The sequence below is a fragment of the Canis aureus genome, chromosome 7, assembly GCF_053574225.1.
Source record: "Canis aureus isolate CA01 chromosome 7, VMU_Caureus_v.1.0, whole genome shotgun sequence".
Lineage (NCBI taxonomy): Eukaryota > Metazoa > Chordata > Mammalia > Carnivora > Canidae > Canis > Canis aureus.
Genome location: NC_135617.1, coordinates 37,868,629 through 37,883,879, shown reverse-complemented (window position 1 = coordinate 37,883,879; position 15,251 = coordinate 37,868,629). Strand labels below are relative to the sequence as shown.

The window sequence follows — 15,251 nt, the reverse complement described above, 5'->3', positions numbered from 1 at the left end:
CACATTTTCAAAAGAACATAATCGTGTGAACAGCAATAATTCATCAGTCATTGTCAAGGATCAATTCTTCTACAAAATTTTAATGTACTGAGAATATTTTTCTTTATCTACTTGCCTATCCAGATGTGGTTTCATTGGAAATACATTTATACTTATTTCAAAGATGCATCCAAAGATCAAGAGCAGTATCAGTCTCATGACTGTAGTTTGCCTATACTATAGTAAAAAAAACATTTCCTCCATACTTCACTCACCTGAGAACCTTGCTCCTTTTCTACTCTGAATTTCTGGCAGGCCTTCCTATGGTCTGGAGGAATTTGAGAAGGAACCTGTGAGCTGTGGCAACAGGCTAAAGTCAGATCCTCACTAAATCTGAGGAAAGGGCCCATGAGGAGGTTTGAAAGGCCTTTCCGTGGATTCCTAGCCTGAGATTCAGGTGTTAATGTGTGAATTTGGGAAAAAGATTCATCAAAAAGGGAGTTTTTAATCAGTATTATTTTTTAATGTGCTCAGTTCAAATTAATCCTTTCTAGACTTTCCCATTTACCTACCAAACATGAAAACCATAATGTTTAAAACGCCTTTTCCGAAGAGATTTTGGGTTTTGTTAAAAAAAAAAAAAAATAGAGGAAATCAGAGGCTTCTGGGTGATGCAAGGCCCAGAAAAATCGGTCTATGTTAGCCACTAGCTCGCTGATTTTCATGGTATAACAAGATTATGGTTTTTTTGGTGTGCTTTCCCTGGGTGACCTTTTTTCCTTCAATAACAGTAAATACTTATCGACCACAGAGGAAGATTTTTTCTCTTTATACGAATCCATAAAATCTAGCCTGTTTCTATGGTTTCCATCTTATTCCCATTTCTTAATTCTCCCGGTCTCGGTTTCTTCTCTCTTTCCTCTCCCTACTCTTACTTAAGCCAATTACTGCACATTTCTCTTCTTCCCTTTCCAGTCTTTTGTGATGCCGCCTCTCATACCCGCAGACCGACAGTCACAGAGATGGTCTGTTCAAATCGCATTTGTTGATCTAACAAAAACTTGTCGTTTTTCCTCAATCCCATTGTAAGTGACACGACTCTGGATTCTAATTTTCTCACCCTACAGAGGATGATCTTCCCAGATCTCTAGCCCTTTTTATTTTATTACTCTGTAATGGCCTGTTTTTTTTTTTTTTAATTTTTATTTATTTATGATAGTCACAGAGAGAGAGAGAGGCAGAGACACAGGCAGAGGGAGAAGCAGCCTCCATGCCGGGAGCCCGACGTGGGACTCGATCTCGGGTCTCCAGGATCGCGCCCTGGGCCAAAGGCAGGCGCCAAACCGCTGCGCCACCCAGGGATCCCTGTAATGGCCTGTTTAATTTAGACGTACAGCAAATCTCTTATTGACCACTTAAGTGTGATTATATGCTTAATAATTGATTGTTTTCTTACATACATATTTTTTAAAATCCTATTTTTCCCCCTTTTTTTCCCCTTGATCCAAACTCACAGCCACGCAGGTCCCTTCCGAACCTCCAAGGTGCCACAGCCGCTCTGCAGCTGCTCAGGTGGAGACGATCCGGCCACGCGGTTGGGGCCCTGAGGGGAGCACTTCCGGTCCGCGCTTGGGCAGCTTCCGGTGTGTGTCCGCCTGACTTCTCCGTGCTTCCCTGCGCGAGGCCGGTCCGATTCCCCCTTCCCCTGTGCCCGCAGGGAATGCAAGCCGCGGTCGTGACCCACCGGAACAAGGGCGCGGCCCGCCTGCGCTTGGCCCCGGCGCTCTCCCGCGCCCGGCCGGCCGCCATGCGCCTACAGTAGCCCCGCGAGAGCCTTCCCTAGCGCGGCTCCGCCGGGTGTGCCGCGGGCCTGCGCCGTTCCCAGGCGTCAGGCTGTGACAAGCACAGCCAGGCAAGCGCACGGGGTCAGCAGCCGCTCAGTCCATCTTGAAACACCGAGAGGCTGACGTGTGTGGGAGTCCGCGGCTCACCTGAAAGCTGCCCTGGTGCCTTGAAACAGCTGCTGCTTAGCCCCATGCAAGGGACGCCTGGTGGCTCAGCGGTTGAGCGCCTGCCTTTGGCTCAGGGTGTGATCCTGGAGTCCTGGGTTCAAGTCCTACATCAGGCTCCTTGTATGGACCCTGCTTGTGTTTCTACCTCTCTCTCTCTCTCTCTCTGTCTCTCATGGATAAACAAAAATCTTAAAAAGAACCTCTAAGTGACCTTCCGTTCATCCGAACCATGTTTGACTATGGGGTCTTAGAGGATGTGAGGGTGTATAGCAGGAGAGATTTGATTTCTAAGTTCACTCTCCTAGCATGGAGCTAAAGAGCAAGTTCCTTTTCACGGTCTTGTTACTTTTCTTACTACTTTTTTTTTTTTTTTTTTAAGATTTTGTTTATTTAATCATGAGACACACAGAGACAGAGAGGCAGAGACACAGGCAAAGGGGGAAGGAAGCAGGCCCCATTCGGGGAGCCCCATGTGGAACTCCATCTCAGGACCCTGGGATCACGCCCTCAGCCCAAGGCAGACACTCAACCACTGAGCCACCCAGGTGCCCCCTTACCACTTCTAATAATTCATGCTGTTTGGTTTTAATGTCTCTGAGTCTCAGTTTCTTTATGTGGGAAATCAAGGAAATTTGACTTAGGTGATTCATGGTACCCCTTCTCACTCCAAAAATCTTGTCACCTTGGTAATAAATCAATTCTTCCTTACAAACATCTTTTGAATCACCTCCTTGAAAGCCAGTCAAGAACATAAGAACATGTGCTAATATTGTGATTATCAATTAATTTCTCTAAGCACCAGTTTTCACGTAGGTAGATTTAGACTTTTTTAAAGCCAACAATATTAAACATGTGATAGATTCTTGCTGTCTTTTCTATTTAGGACTTTTTTTTTTTTTTTTAAAAAGGACTTTTTTTTTTTCCACTACAGATAAATTTATGTTTTCTGTTGTCAGAAACCAAAAACTCCAGAACGCTAGTGCATTTCCTGGCTATAAGAAAACTTAGAGCCAAAAACATTGTCCAAATGTTGTAATATGCCAAACTCTGTGGCTGAGAAAAGCATCTCTTTCCTTTCAAATGGATTTTGTTCTCTATTATCCTCAAATGCCTTACTTGGAGAATTTCAATTTGTAGGTGTGAGCAGAATGCAAGACTTAAATTCAGTTCACAGTACAATCTCCAGTTCCATGCTGATGCATTTTCAAGTTCTTGGTTACAAATTAATCCACTCACCTCCCAATCACTTGGCAGAAGCCATGAGTAAAAAAATAGCCTCCTCTGTAGGTATCTCTGTCCAAGGATTAAAAAACTATTTTGAGGGAATGGAGTGTGAGATGGTCTCATAGAGGCATCCATGGGGCCAAAGTGGACAAACTACCCAGACATCAGAGGAGTTCATGCAAGAATCACCTGCTCACCTGTGCTCTAACAGAACTGCTTTGCATAGGAAGATCCTGTAAATTCCCTAAGCCTACGTAATTTCCAATCTTTCATTCCCCAGTGTATATTGCCAGTACAGCATAAGTACATCTGTTCTTATGCTAATAACTGCAGCCCCTTAGTTCCTTTCTATCTCAAGGTCCAGGATTATGATGTTTTCTCATCAAGTCAAAGCAGTCATGTGCAAGGTTAACTGTGTGCTAAAGATGTGCAGTGCACAGCCTGTACAAATGTAAATAGTTGCCTTATGGACTGTTTCTTATAATTTGGCTCAGGAGAACTATTGTTGGTTACAACTTGTAGCTTTGCTCAATCCAGCACTACTTAGACTCTAACAAACGTTCAGAAATCTGTTTCTAAGTAAGGAAACTTGTCTTCCAGAAATCACACAACAGGGGTGCCTGGTTGGCCCAGTTGGTTAAGTGTCTGACTCTTGGTTTCTGCTTTGGTCATGATCTCAGGATAGTGATCTCAGGGTCGTGAGATGGAGCCCCATGTTGGGGCTAAAAAAAAATTTTAAACTGTTAAGTGCATTACTTCCAGGTCCCACATGAAAAGCTAAATTTATTATTTTTTAAATATTTTATTTATTTATTCATGAGAGACACAGAGAGAGAGGCAGAGACACAAGCAGAGGGAGAAGCAGGCTCCATGCAGGGAGCCCGATGTGGGACTCGATCCTGGGACTCCAGAATCATGCCCTGGGCTGAAGGCAGACGTTAAACCGCTGAGCCACCCAGGTGTCCCGAAAAGCTAAATTTATAAATAATGTTTGTTCAGTCAGTGTTTTCAAAAGAAAATACTTTTGTTTATTTGTTTGTTTCTATATGCTGTGTTTCAGTTTTCGGAGAAAGGGACACATTATCAAAGAGATCATATTGACACTTCGGAGAGGTTCTGGGGCTAGTACACATTGAGTTAACTTCCCAGCACATCAAAAGATAAACATGACTGAATGCTGTTGAAAACAATGATGTTATAGTTATATGAGGGTCTTGAACATCTACAAACCATTTAATTGTTTCAATTTAACCATTCCATTTCAAACAGAAATAGGAAAAGTACATGATTTGGACCTCAATAGTAAGAGAACAAAAATATTTTTAGCACAGTCTTGAGCTACATATTACTAACAGGCTATTTTCCTGGAAAATTAAAAATCTCATGATATTATGTAAATATAGAAATGAGACCCACAAGCTCTGATTTGAAACTAGTTTATGGAAAGCCTAAATTTGAAAGACAGATGAACTACCAAGTTATTTCAAGGTTTGTTTAAAAATCTCATAGAAATTTTCCCTATTTGCAGATTTTGTAGCTTTCCCACACCTGAAGAATACGAGGCATCTATGCTCCTAGAGACATTCCCAGCATTGAGAAATACATCTGCTTTCTGACAAATTTTCCCCATCCACTTCACAAACCAGCAAACTAAGTATACAAAGACCAGTATTCAGTATTCCATCTTACCTGAGTTTGTATCCTCACTCTGTCCCTTTATCCTGCTTTATTTGTCTTCAGAGCACTTAACCATGGCCTCATACAGCTTAAACTATTTATTTATTACCTGTCTTCCAATGAGAATGCAATTCTAAGAGAACATGGATTTTTGACAATTTTGTCCTCTGTTTTAACCCAAACAGTATATAGTTCAGGATACATAAAAGTCACTCAGTAAACACTTTTTGGATAAATTTTGACAAATTCCACTAGAGAATTGTCCCTTTTCCTCTTTGCTATACATCTAGAATAGACTGCTAGCTGAAGTGATTCAACTTTTATGGCACCCTGAGTTATTAAGTAAATTTTAATAAACACTTAAAAGTTATTTTTATTATGTAAAATACTCTCTTAAAATCTTAAGTGTTTAATAGTTTTTTGATTTTGGTTGCTTTTTTCTCTAGTTATTTGTCTAGGCACTACGCTATCTAAATCCTTACTATCAAAATACAAGTTCATATAAAAATTCATATAAAGCTAGTATTTTATTCCACTCAAGTATTTAGCAGGGATAGATAATCTATCACCAAAAAGAAGACATTCAGTAAAGCCAGGCTGTATGTATTCAATGAATTTTTTTTCTTTAGGACATTAAACATGCAAAACTCTATTAAAAATTAGTAAAATAGTGATGTGGGAAACAGAGGCAAAAGAAAAAATTAAATTTCTTTACTGCCTATAGGCCATTGACAAGTCCTTGAAACAAAGTGACCTTCCTCTAAGAACTTTGCTGCCTCAGTGTTGACACTTGGCTAAGGGCAAAAGGCAATCTTAGCTTAACTCTATTCGAACTCTCTCACCGCACCCCCCCGCCGCCCCCCGACCCCGGGATCCTGTAAGTCTACTTTAAAATATAAAAATTCCTTTGGAGGCTTCCTTTATCTTTAATCCCCAAGATACATGTTGGCAATCATCCTCCAAGTATATAACCCATCGATATACATCCTAAGGGTCTCATGACTGAGTTTTTACTAAACAGTAATAAATTACCTTTCCTAACAATAGCTGACCCCCTCAGGATCCTGGAAACCTTATTTCTAAAATACCTGCGAGGCTTATTATTCCTAACTCCCTCCCAACTTGAAAGTATATAAGGGGCCACTCCTCATGACCCCAGTGCAGCTCTTTCTGCTCATGGTCCTGTCCCTGTGCTTTAATAAAACTACCTTTTTGCACCAAAGACATCTCAAGAATTCTCTCCTGCCTATTGGCTTCGAACTCTAACGTCTTTCCTGTATCGGTCTGCACTTTCTTAATTGCCATAAATTGCTTAGTTCTTAGCTCTTAAAACTGGGGGGAGATCTAAGCTTTGAGGAGCCCAAAGCTTACACAAATATGTGCTCTTCTATAAGAAGAAAAAAAAGAAAAAAAAAGAAAGAAAGAAAACCCTAATGAATCTAAAATGAAATTTAAAAAGTGAGAAAATTTTAAAAAATGAGAAAATAAACCACAATAAATTACAAATTTTAAGAAGTTGACAAAGACCTTATGTATCATAAAATCCAGAAAAATAACATACATTATTAATTATGTGCTGAACATACCCCATAAGAGCTTTTCTTCTATAATTTTTGGCTATGTATTCTTTGATTGCTTTTCATATAATGATGATTTTGTAATATAATTTTTTATTAAAAAAATGAAAAGAAAATTCAGTCTTTCCTCAACACAGCTAATCAAAATTTATTTTTGTGAGTTTAGGAACTCTTCCACTCATCATTGTTCATAATGATGTGTACATTTTAGAATGTTAAATTTAGAAAAACAACCACCAAAATCGTTCATATCTGAGTTATAGATATACTCACCATTTGTATATTGCTGTAAATTTGTGCCCTACAAATAGAGGAATCCTGATAATTTCTACTTTGTGTGGCTCCTATAAAAAAATGTAGAGTGAACTTATGATTGTGTATCCTGTATTGTCAAGTACATGCCTAAAACAAGAGAACTTCTGTTTTGACTTAATCATCAATGACAAATACTTCACTTAGTATTTTACATGTCTGATGATTGGAAAACTTTTCCACAAAGTAGCTTCAGGCACCACTTTTCACACCTGGTTTCTCCCCTACAACATACTTCTGGCTACAGGTATCATAAGACAAATTCACATAGGGATGTAGTTTCTGGTCCCATATCTTCAGGTCACAACATTGGATGAGTTAGCACAGAAGTTTTGGGACATTTTTGGAAGCCATTTTTATAATTAAAGCAATAAAGTAACTAAATATGGAAGTAACTGAGATGCACATAAATATGCCACACTAGGCTAATATTAAATATATTCCTCAACTTATTTTTTCTCATTCAAATCCCTCAGATGCCCACAGCTATTCCAAAGTCAACTGAAATCAGTAGGTATATGATGAAGTTGAATTTAAAGAGGAAAGGCACATCAGTCCTAACTGGCTGTGTTTATTTAACATATTTTACAGAAAAAAGGTCATGAAAACACCACATTAGGCACTTCCAAGGATCCTAAAAGTGAACAGTACAAGTTCCATGGCAAATCTGCCTCTGATTATACCTTTATAATATGATTTAGTAGCCATTAGAATCTCTTCTCCCAATTTGCTGTTCTTCAGAATGTCTATGTTACTCTTGGTCTCTATTTCTATATAATTTAAATTCAGCTTGTCTTGTGCCACAAAGATCTGTGTAGGATTTAGACAGAGCTTGCACTGAATTTATAAATCAATGTTGGAAGAACTGACATCTTTACAATATTAAGTTCTCTGATTTATGTACAAAGTTTATCTCCATTTATTTCAGTTGTTTAAAATTTATCTCATTATATATGTATGAATTCCTACAAAAGGAATGCATCTTTTTAATTTTATCAATAGTCCTTAATATTTTTGTTAGAATAAACTATGTATTTTATAAATTTAATTTTCTAATATTTATGGCTGATATAGAGATATACTATGATTTCTATTTAATAACTTTGCTAAATTCTCTTAAAACTAAAATTTTATCTGTGGGTTCATTTGAATATTTTCTTTCAATTTTTTTTTTAATTTTTGTAACATGACATTTCCTTATTGATTTTTATGTTTCTTTTTCCTTGCTTTACCACAGTTGCTAAAACCATCATTATAGGGTTGAATGGAAGTGGTAATTGTGGCATCCTTAGTTTCTGTGTCAAACTATACCAATAAGTGCAATGTTTCTTTTAGATTTTTTTGTACATATAATTGACCCTTGAACAGCATGGATTTGAACTGCATCAGTCCACTTACATGTGGATTTTTTTCCGGTAAATATAGTATAGTATTGTAAATGTATTTTCTTTTTTTTTTTAAGATTTATTTATTTGAGAGAGAAAGTGAGAGAAAGCAGGAGCTGTCGAGAGGAGCAGAGGGAGAGGGAGAAGCAGACTCCCTGCTGAGCAGGGAGCCCAACACCGGGCTCAATCCCAGGACTCTGAGATTATGACCTGAACCAAAGACAGATGCCTAACCCACTGAGCCAACCAGGAACCCTGTATTTTCTCTTTCTTATGATTTTATTAATAACATTTTCTTTTCTGTAGCTTACTTTATTGTAAGAGTATGGTATATAATACATAGAACACACAGAAGATCTGTTAATTGGCTATTTATGTTATCATCAAGACTTCTGATCAGCAGTAGGCTATTAGTAGCTAAGGCTTGAGGGAGTCAAAAGTTGTACGCAGATTTTCACCTGCACAGGGAGTCAGTGCTGCTAAACCCTGTGTTGTTCAAAGGTCAACTGTCCTTTTTTCAATTTGAAGAACTTTTCTTTTTTTTTCTCATTTTTAAAGTTTTTAACAGTGAATGAATGTTGAATTTTGTCAAATGCGTTTTCTGTAACTATTAAAATAATACTATAATTTTCTTCCTCCAATGTCCTAATGATGGAAAATTATATTGATTTTTGAATGTCAAACCAATATTGAGTTTTCTGGTATTAAGTCAGTTTGGTCATATATACTACTTTTTTATAAATTTCTATATTTATTAATTTTCAAAGGATTTTGCATGTATGTTCATCGGTGAGAATGGCTTATGTATGTAATTTTGCTTCCCTAATTCTAGTATTAATGTTATCTTCATAAAATGATTTGGGAAGCCTACTCTCTCATTCTACTACTTGAAAGAGTTTTGGTAATATTAGAGCCATTTGAGCTTGGTTTCCTTTTGGTAAGATTTTTTGTTACTATTTAATAGTTGTAGATTAATTTTTGAGGGCTTTTCTTTCTTTCTTTTTTTTCTTTAGGCTTCTTATGTCAGTTTTGGCAAGTTGTATCAATTTTATTTTCTTTAACAGAACCAACTTCAGCTCTTTTAACTTATTTCTGCTCTTACCTTGATTTTTTTTCCTTCTTTTTACTTTCCTTTGGTTAGTGTTTCTTCTTTCTATAACTTCTTGATATGGTTACTTGCTTCACCTATTTCCAACATTTCTTTTATTTTTTTTTTAAGATTTTATTTGAGAGACAGAGAGAGAGAGAGAGCTTTAGTGCACGTATGTGAGTGAGGGGAGAGGCAGAGGGAGATGGAGAGAGCCCTTAAGTAGACTTCATGCTGAGCCCAGAGCCTGACATGGGGCTTGTTATCAGGACCCTGAGATCACAACCTAAGCTGAAACCAAGAATTAGTTACTTACTGACTGTGACACCAGGTGCCCCAACATTTCTTTTTTTCCAATAAATATTTTTAAATAAAAATATTCTCTAAGTAATGATTTAGCAGCAGTTATGAAAACATTTTTTTAAAGATTTTATTTATTTATTCATGAGCAACACAGAGAGAGAGAGAGAGAGAGAGAGAGAGAGAGAGGCAGAGACACAGGCAGAGGGAGAAGCAGGCTTCATTCAGGGAGCCTGACGTGGGACTCGATTCCGGGTCTCCAGGATCACACCTTGGGCTGTAGGCGGCGCTAAACCGCTGTGCCACCGGGGCTGCCCTAGTTATGAAATCCTATATTTTTATTATTCAGTTGGAAATACTAATTCATTATTATTTTTTCTTTGAACCTATACATTATTTACATGATTTTTTTTACATTTACAAATACCTGGGTATTTCCTAGTATTATGGTTGTTTTTCATTTTTAATATAATTGCCTTATGATTAAAAAGTATAGCCTATAATATTTTAATCCTTTAAATGTGTTGAGCCATGTTTTATGGCCAATATATGGCCAATTAAAAAAGAAATCAGTCTGTGCTTGAAAAGGCTGTGAATTCTGCAGTTAGTTGTATGAATTTAAAAAAAAAAGAAAGAAAGAAAGTTGGGACGCCTGGGTGGCTCAGTGGTTGAGCGTCTACTTTTAGCTCAGGGCATGATCTGGAGCAGGATAGAGTCCTGTATTGGGCTCCTGAAGGAGCCTGCTTCTCCCCCTGCCTCTGTCTCTGCCTATCTTTGTCTCTCATGAATAAAAAGTAAAATATTTTTTTAAAAAATGAAAGAACAAATACATCCTGGTGTTATGTAATAGTATCAAACCAAAAAAAAAAAAAAAAAGTCACCCAAACAGGATTATAAATCTCTCTTGTGGGATACCTGAGTGACTCAGAGGTTAAGCATCTGCCTTCTGGCTCGGGGAGTGATCCTAGAGTCTCGGGATCGAGTCCCACATCAGGCTCCCTGCATGGACCCAGCTTCTCCCTCTGCCTATGTCTCTCTCTCTCTGTCTCTCATGAATAAATAAATAAAATACTTTAAAAAAAAAGAAATCTCTCTTGCTCTTCCTGTGCTCTATATGTTCCTAGAATTTTTTAAAGGAGCAGTTGGTAAGATAGAAAAGAAAGGGCCACTTGTGTCTGCATATGAGTTTTCCAGTTTTGTTCATCTGAGGGGTTCACAGCAACGTGGTCATGTCCAATTTTTGTGTTTTCCCCCCATAAGTCAAGAGATAGCATATTTTTAGAAAATGTCAATAAATATTTAATGCATCTGGGAAAGAAAAATTTGCTGTTAGTAACACATATCCACTAATCTATAATGAATAACTATAAATTATTTATTGTTCCTTAGAAGGAATATCAAAGGATAATACTTGAAATAATTATTTTTTTAACCCGGGCATTCAATTTTAGCTTAACACTATTGCAAATAGAGTCAATTTTATGTTTCACCTGTCTAACATTCTAAAGAATCTTTCACAGGAAAAATCATTTCATTTTGTATCAATAGCATATCTAAAACACAGTAATGTCAAAACAGTGGGGCACCATGCAGAAAAGCCTAAAATGGGATACCAGCCCCCCAAATACTGAATTTTCAGTGAAATTATGTAACTAGAAATGGATTAAGACCAGTTCACATGACAGTGATCCATGTCCAGATAGCACAAAATAGAGTGATAGAACATGTCTTCTCTTGCATCTTGTTTTAAGTTGTCTAAGTTCAGGTAGGAATCCTGGAAAGCTGTGGCTCCATTTTTTATTAAGTTTTCTATTACTTTGAATTAAAGGGCTTGAGCAATATCCACTGAGGATGGTGGTAATAATTGAGGGGTGGAAACAAAGAAACTGAGTGGCAAAGACTTCTTATCCTATCCATTGGTGGCTGTGGAACCTTGAACAAGGGACTTAAATAGCCTTGGTTTTCTTATTTGTGAAATTAGAAGAATCATATGAACATTGTAAGGTTGTCGTTTAGAATTATATGAGCAGCCCTATATGTGACTGCACAATGTACACACATGTTGAGTGTGTACAATGCTTTGAAGATTTGATTATTTCTATGGTTATTAAATTAGCATTAGCTTCTGGAAGAAGCAGAACCTGTAACATGAGGGAGGGAGTTACTGGTATTAGGAGGCAAATGGATTGAGGCTTTTAAATGCAGCTACATCTCTCCTTATGGCTATTTCCCAAAAGCAACAAATTCCATTTAAATCTTTGGAAATACAACAAGATGAAGTGCTTTTCAGATGACAAGGTTCACTCTAAGACACAAATGGCTTTTACATAGAAAATAACTGGGTAATGAAAACAATATCCAAAGCCTCCTGTCAGACATCATCCTTTTCCACTGTGATTTATTTATACTTCGGGTATAGCCATCTTGGTGTCATTGTGTGGTCTGGTTCATTTTAGATGTCCTTTCAGATAGAAAGGAAAGTGATTTTTCAGGTTTTCTCAGACAGGAGAAACAAAATGCAACTAATTTATTTATGATTCTGTTTTGTTCAGCTCAGTAAGTATACTTTTTTTGAGCTTTGTTTCAGAAAAATAAAAATATGATTCTCTTTACCAGAAGGATTTGAGAAGGGTGTGCTTTCTGAATGCCATCAGAAAATTCATTATGTTACTTAGGGTAAGCCACCGAGTTTTCTCTCTGACTTCCTACCATAGAAAAATGGGCAGTAATAATTTGTTTCTTCTTTAGGCAAAAAGAGACAAAAGACAAAGTTAATACAGTAATAATAGTAGCTGATAGTTATTGATCACTACCTATGAGGCAGGTACTCATCCAAGCACTTAATTAATTAAGAATGTTGTAATCCTCATTATAAGGCTATATAGAAGTTTTTGGAATTATCCCCTTTTTCAGATGAGGAAATGGAGGTACATCGAGGTTATAAATAACTTGTCTAAAGTCACAGGACTGATAAGTAATATATTCAAACCCAAGCAACCTGTTTCTAGAGCCCATGAAAAAAACCTTTTCCAGTGAAATGACAGATGTAAGTTCTCATTCTCAATACCAAACATTTAGTGGATCAGCAGAGATCAGTGTTGTAATTACTCTATTAAGCTTTACTTGTTTGTTTTAAATAAAGTATGCCCCTCATGTCTTAGCTAAAGGTAAGCATGTGATTACCTTTCTCTTGTGACAAGAAAATCTGGTTCTTTTTGAACATTATGACATACAGAGGATATACTTCTTACAGTCATTCTACGATAACTTCACTGTGGTCCATCCTTTGAGTTCTAAGGCTTTATTTTACATACTTTCTCAGAAGCTTTTTTTTTTTTCCTTCTGGAAATCTTGGTTCAAACTGACTTGCCTACATCTCAATATTCTGCATCCACACACTTAGAATCGCCACAAAGTTAGTTCCATCTGTGCTTCATAATATTCATGCAGCAACCTCCCCTCCCCACAATACACATATTTTGCTTGAGGTGGTTTGACTTCAGTTGAGCACAAAGTACAAAGAAACCTGCCAAGTCAGGGAAGAATTGAAATTGATGCTACCTCACTTGAGTTTCTCTTTCTGTTCCATCTCACATTCTGCTGTCAGAGTAATCTCTCTTGAGCATCAGGCAGGCAGCTTTATTGATTTTCATTTTCCTCCCACAGAAAAATGAATGTATCACCTTCCTTCCCAGGCCTCCATGACCGAGTCATGCCCTGATATCCACTCATGCCCTTGCATCTTTAGTTGACTGGAACACTGCTTAACACTTTTAGGCCACTTTTTTGGATTTTTGCATTCTGGTTCATTGATAAAAGTGTTTGGACACCTACTGTGTACCAGGTTTAGAGCAGGCGCTTTTCAAGGATGACTTTGTCAGTGTTACTCACTTATATTTCAAATGCCACTTACTCCATTCTTCTCATAAACACTTTTGCTTTGGGTGGCGGGTCGGGGGAGGTGGCGCCCTGGTGGCTCAGTTGGTTAAGCGTCTGACTCTTGGTTTTGGCTCAGTTCATGATGTTGAGGTCCTGGAATGGAGACCTCTGTCAGGCTCTGCACTCAGTGTGGCGTCTACTTGGGATTCTCTCTCTCCCTCTACCCCTTACCCCCCACTCATGGTCTCCCTATCTCTCTCTGAAATAAAATCTTATTTAAAAAAAAACATGCTTGAAAAAAAACAAAAACAAAAAAGCACATGCTTGGACTTTTCCAGGACTCATTATTCTTTATCAATTTAATTCTGTCCTTCAATTAGGCAAGAACTAGCTTCTCATAGACTTTAGGCCTCTGTATCCTTCTGAAGTGCTTAACATCATGCTGAATAGATGCTAAATGAGCAAAAACTACTTATTAATAGAGGAACTCCAATGAAATCCTCTGCCTTATTAAAACTTTAATTCACAAAAGGTCTCCAACCTTTGCTTAGAAAGTGATGATGAGTTGTTAGGAAACTAATGAATTATTGTTGCCATCTGTGCAGATGTAAGTGGGGAACATGGAGTTACTTTTGCTCTTTAAAAAGTATGGTGTTGACATGTTTGAGGACAGCGGGGGTGGGATACAAGAAGAAAGAAGGAACTACTTTCATCTTATACAACCCCCTCCAAATCCCTTGGTTTTCTACCTTGTATCTTTTATCAGTATAAAACTTTTTTGTCATATCATGATTTACATTTCTCTGCATCTTCTAAGCACAGTTTTGAGTGTTCTGTTAGATCTAGAAATTAACCCTAGAGTTCTCTAACCCCTGCCTTATACTATAAGATCATACTTTCTGAAATTCTTATCTTATGCCGGCTCAGTCCTAGCACTGTGCACATAATGTTTTCTTCATTTATTTTGCAACATCTCTAGCTGTTTTCAATATATTATCATACTGTAAGTTATTTGACTTACTCAATTATTCAAAAACCCACTTTGTTAATTTTACTTTGTAATTCAGTTCTCAATTCATCTTTTGCAGCACAATTGTTATGAATTTTTGATTTATTTTTATATCTGTTTTTATAACTGCCACTTCTTCAATGTGGCAAGCTTTTTTTCTTAACTTTAAAAACATCATTTCTGAAAGAAAGCTGTTCTTAAATCTGGCTTTTTCAGCAAACTGAACACCCACACAATGAAGAGAGAATGACAGAAGTTAGAGGTGGAAAAGATGCATAAGGTCACCTTGCCTTATTTTTTTTTTAACAAATACAGAGACGTGTGCACAATAATATTTGAATCTATAGAACTTAGCATTTTAAGCTTAGAAAATATTGTTGACACCCCCTCTTCCATTAAATACTTTCTTATCTATGGGTTTTGCTAAAACTATATGAGCTTTGCTATTCACATTTTTCTTTAAAATCAGTTTATATCTTTGTGGTAGAATATGAGTCTGATTGATTCTAAATTTGTTTTATCTTATAAAGAATAATAATAGCTTTAAAAAAATATTTTCGTCCCATTTTCAAGAGTAGCATTTTCCCTATTACAACAAATCATCTCAGAACCTAATCATTTAAAATAACAGTCATTTGTTTTTATTTGTCGTTGTTTGGCAGGAAAACTGGGATCAGCTGGGCAGTTTTTGTGAATGGTCCCTTATACAGCTGCAATCAGATGGTATTGGCCACCAGAGTGGCTTTAAAGGCTTTCTCACACAGGTGGCTGTGAGAACCTCACCTGGGGCTTCTCGCCAAAACATGTATA

General features: G+C 37.3%; 1 long non-coding RNA gene across 6 annotated transcripts in view; it reads right to left on the bottom strand.

Moving 5' to 3' along the window:
• Positions 1-1,595, bottom strand: part of LOC144317274 (uncharacterized) — a 178,155-nt gene extending 176,560 nt beyond the window's left edge. For 5 of the 6 annotated variants that reach the window (XR_013383223.1, XR_013383226.1, XR_013383227.1 and 2 more), the window contains exon 1: positions 1,494-1,595. This is a non-coding gene — a long non-coding RNA (uncharacterized LOC144317274). The remainder of the gene's footprint in view (positions 1-1,493) is intronic. The other variant, XR_013383224.1, reaches the window with a different exon arrangement.
• Between the last annotated feature and the right edge of the window lie 13,656 nt (positions 1,596-15,251).